Source organism: Nanorana parkeri, unplaced genomic scaffold (genome assembly GCF_000935625.1).
Source record: "Nanorana parkeri isolate BGI_ZX_2015 unplaced genomic scaffold, ASM93562v1 scaffold1049, whole genome shotgun sequence".
NCBI classification, from domain to species: Eukaryota; Metazoa; Chordata; class Amphibia; order Anura; family Dicroglossidae; genus Nanorana; species Nanorana parkeri.
The window spans coordinates 349,987-355,448 of record NW_017307317.1 but is presented as its reverse complement, the minus strand read 5'-3'; positions in this window follow the sequence as shown (position 1 = coordinate 355,448).

Sequence of the window (5,462 nt, the reverse complement as noted above, 5' to 3'; positions counted from 1 at the left end):
AACTTTGCTGTGTTGCTGCCATATACATGAAGTCGTCATCTGTCGCTGCTGAAAACAGCAATCCGGGGCAACTGTCACATGACCTGTGCGGCCGGATTAAACCCGTCTTCAACGTTCGGGGCCCCAAATACATTTCTATACAATCTGTCTTCTGTTTTCATTTTCAGTTTCCTGCCATTGTTAAACTCATCCGCCACCGCAAACTCGGCGAACGCAGATCTGGAGTTAATTACCCGCAAAATATGATTGGCCGTAATCCTTTCACCGGGCCGTGCAAAGTCTTGTGACACACAATAGCAGCGAGGGAAAGAAGAAAAGGAAATAATCTGCACAGAACTATCTTTTCTAATTGCGCTGCTTTACCAATTGAACTCTGTGACACAGAATTTAGTCGGCATTAAAATAAAATGTACAAGTATTTAGCCGCTAATCCTTTCTAAGTATTTTTAATGCCTAATGAAGAGTTATTGAAGGGAGGAAAGGCATATGCTCTCGCCGTTAGAGCTTGCCTGCAGGCGGGGATTGGACAGCTTGGACTATATTAATTAATATTTCAGGGCTTTGTATTTGGCGCGCTCATGTGACACGTGGTGTGCAGAGAACAGATACACGCTAGCTGCACATCTCTGTCCCCACAATCTACACCCAGACACTGTACTTCCCCAACTAATCCTCATCACTCCTCATTACAAGTCACATCGATTCTGGTTTCTGTTATATTTAATGTTGTGTAGTAGTAGCTGTGTAATATTTATATTATGATGAATCCTGAGGACAGGCACTATGATGACAGGGCAGGCATTCAAAGCTAAACGTTTGTCAAATACCATGATTCCAAAACACAAATAAGAAGGTCCTGTTTAAAACAAATAAATATATATATTATATAGACTTTTTGCTGGTCATCCGACTAGCTTTCCCAATTCTTCACAACCTCAATACAGTCACCCAGCGGCGTAATGTCTCTACATTCAACCGCTGGCACTACACCAATACAGGCATCCGCCACCACATGTTCACAGCAATCACCCGCCACCACTATGTCACTACAGTCACCCACCACTAGGTAACTACGGTCACTGCAGTCACCCACCACTAGGTAACTACGGTCACTACAGTCTCCCACCACCACTATGTCACTACAGCCACACACCACCACTATGTCACTACAGTCACCCACCACCACTACGTCACTACAGTCACCCGCCTCCACTACGTCACTACAGTCACCCGCCTCCACTACGTCACTACAGTCACCCGCCTCCACTACGTCACTACAGTCACCCGCCTCCACTACGTCACTACAGTCACCCGCCTCCACTACGTCACTACAGTCACCCGCCTCCACTACGTCACTACAGTCACCCGCCTCCACTACGTCACTACAGTCACCCGCCTCCACTACGTCACTACAGTCACCCGCCTCCACTACGTCACTACAGTCACCCGCCTCCACTACGTCACTACAGTCACCCGCCTCCACTACGTCACTACAGTCACCCGCCTCCACTACGTCACTACAGTCACCCGCCTCCACTACGTCACTACAGTCACCCGCCTCCACTACGTCACTACAGTCACCCGCCTCCACTACGTCACTACAGTCACCCGCCTCCACTACGTCACTACAGTCACCCGCCTCCACTACGTCACTACAGTCACCCGCCTCCACTACGTCACTACAGTCACCCGCCTCCACTACGTCACTACAGTCACCCGCCTCCACTACGTCACTACAGTCACCCGCCTCCACTACGTCACTACAGTCACCCGCCTCCACTACGTCACTACAGTCACCCGCCTCCACTACGTCACTACAGTCACCCGCCTCCACTACGTCACTACAGTCACCCGCCTCCACTACGTCACTACAGTCACCCGCCTCCACTACGTCACTACAGTCACCCGCCTCCACTACGTCACTACAGTCACCCGCCTCCACTACGTCACTACAGTCACCCGCCTCCACTACGTCACTACAGTCACCCGCCTCCACTACGTCACTACAGTCACCCGCCTCCACTACGTCACTACAGTCACCCGCCTCCACTACGTCACTACAGTCACCCGCCTCCACTACGTCACTACAGTCACCCGCCTCCACTACGTCACTACAGTCACCCGCCTCCACTACGTCACTACAGTCACCCGCCTCCACTACGTCACTACAGTCACCCGCCTCCACTACGTCACTACAGTCACCCGCCTCCACTACGTCACTACAGTCACCCGCCTCCACTACGTCACTACAGTCACCCGCCTCCACTACGTCACTACAGTCACCCGCCTCCACTACGTCACTACAGTCACCCGCCTCCACTACGTCACTACAGTCACCCGCCTCCACTACGTCACTACAGTCACCCGCCTCCACTACGTCACTACAGTCACCCGCCTCCACTACGTCACTACAGTCACCCGCCTCCACTACGTCACTACAGTCACCCGCCTCCACTACGTCACTACAGTCACCCGCCTCCACTACGTCACTACAGTCACCCGCCTCCACTACGTCACTACAGTCACCCGCCTCCACTACGTCACTACAGTCACCCGCCTCCACTACGTCACTACAGTCACCCGCCTCCACTACGTCACTACAGTCACCCGCCTCCACTACGTCACTACAGTCACCCGCCTCCACTACGTCACTACAGTCACCCGCCTCCACTACGTCACTACAGTCACCCGCCTCCACTACGTCACTACAGTCACCCGCCTCCACTACGTCACTACAGTCACCCGCCTCCACTACGTCACTACAGTCACCCGCCTCCACTACGTCACTACAGTCACCCGCCTCCACTACGTCACTACAGTCACCCGCCTCCACTACGTCACTACAGTCACCCGCCTCCACTACGTCACTACAGTCACCCGCCTCCACTACGTCACTACAGTCACCCGCCTCCACTACGTCACTACAGTCACCCGCCTCCACTACGTCACTACAGTCACCCGCCTCCACTACGTCACTACAGTCACCCGCCTCCACTACGTCACTACAGTCACCCGCCTCCACTACGTCACTACAGTCACCCGCCTCCACTACGTCACTACAGTCACCCGCCTCCACTACGTCACTACAGTCACCCGCCTCCACTACGTCACTACAGTCACCCGCCTCCACTACGTCACTACAGTCACCCGCCTCCACTACGTCACTACAGTCACCCGCCTCCACTACGTCACTACAGTCACCCGCCTCCACTACGTCACTACAGTCACCCGCCTCCACTACGTCACTACAGTCACCCGCCTCCACTACGTCACTACAGTCACCCGCCTCCACTACGTCACTACAGTCACCCGCCTCCACTACGTCACTACAGTCACCCGCCTCCACTACGTCACTACAGTCACCCGCCTCCACTACGTCACTACAGTCACCCGCCTCCACTACGTCACTACAGTCACCCGCCTCCACTACGTCACTACAGTCACCCGCCTCCACTACGTCACTACAGTCACCCGCCTCCACTACGTCACTACAGTCACCCGCCTCCACTACGTCACTACAGTCACCCGCCTCCACTACGTCACTACAGTCACCCGCCTCCACTACGTCACTACAGTCACCCGCCTCCACTACGTCACTACAGTCACCCGCCTCCACTACGTCACTACAGTCACCCGCCTCCACTACGTCACTACAGTCACCCGCCTCCACTACGTCACTACAGTCACCCGCCTCCACTACGTCACTACAGTCACCCGCCTCCACTACGTCACTACAGTCACCCGCCTCCACTACGTCACTACAGTCACCCGCCTCCACTACGTCACTACAGTCACCCGCCTCCACTACGTCACTACAGTCACCCGCCTCCACTACGTCACTACAGTCACCCGCCTCCACTACGTCACTACAGTCACCCGCCTCCACTACGTCACTACAGTCACCCGCCTCCACTACGTCACTACAGTCACCCGCCTCCACTACGTCACTACAGTCACCCGCCTCCACTACGTCACTACAGTCACCCGCCTCCACTACGTCACTACAGTCACCCGCCTCCACTACGTCACTACAGTCACCCGCCTCCACTACGTCACTACAGTCACCCGCCTCCACTACGTCACTACAGTCACCCGCCTCCACTACGTCACTACAGTCACCCGCCTCCACTACGTCACTACAGTCACCCGCCTCCACTACGTCACTACAGTCACCCGCCTCCACTACGTCACTACAGTCACCCGCCTCCACTACGTCACTACAGTCACCCGCCTCCACTACGTCACTACAGTCACCCGCCTCCACTACGTCACTACAGTCACCCGCCTCCACTACGTCACTACAGTCACCCGCCTCCACTACGTCACTACAGTCACCCGCCTCCACTACGTCACTACAGTCACCCGCCTCCACTACGTCACTACAGTCACCCGCCTCCACTACGTCACTACAGTCACCCGCCTCCACTACGTCACTACAGTCACCCGCCTCCACTACGTCACTACAGTCACCCGCCTCCACTACGTCACTACAGTCACCCGCCTCCACTACGTCACTACAGTCACCCGCCTCCACTACGTCACTACAGTCACCCGCCTCCACTACGTCACTACAGTCACCCGCCTCCACTACGTCACTACAGTCACCCGCCTCCACTACGTCACTACAGTCACCCGCCTCCACTACGTCACTACAGTCACCCGCCTCCACTACGTCACTACAGTCACCCGCCTCCACTACGTCACTACAGTCACCCGCCTCCACTACGTCACTACAGTCACCCGCCTCCACTACGTCACTACAGTCACCCGCCTCCACTACGTCACTACAGTCACCCGCCTCCACTACGTCACTACAGTCACCCGCCTCCACTACGTCACTACAGTCACCCGCCTCCACTACGTCACTACAGTCACCCGCCTCCACTACGTCACTACAGTCACCCGCCTCCACTACGTCACTACAGTCACCCGCCTCCACTACGTCACTACAGTCACCCGCCTCCACTACGTCACTACAGTCACCCGCCTCCACTACGTCACTACAGTCACCCGCCTCCACTACGTCACTACAGTCACCCGCCTCCACTACGTCACTACAGTCACCCGCCTCCACTACGTCACTACAGTCACCCACCACTAGGGAACTACGGTCACTACAGTCACCCACCACCACTATGTCACTACAGTCACCCACCACCACTACGTCACTACAGTCACCCGCCACCACTACGTCACTACAGTCACCCACTACTATGTCACTACAGTCACCCACCACTAGGTAACTACGGTCACTACAGTCACCCACCACTATGTCACTACAGTCACCCGCCACCACTACGTCACTACAGTCACCCACCACTAGGTAACTACGGTGACTACAGTCGCCCACCACTAGGTAACTATGGTCACAACAGTCACCCACCACCACTATGTCACTACAGTCACCCACCACCACTATGTCACTACAGTCACCCACCACCACTATCTAACTACAGTCACCC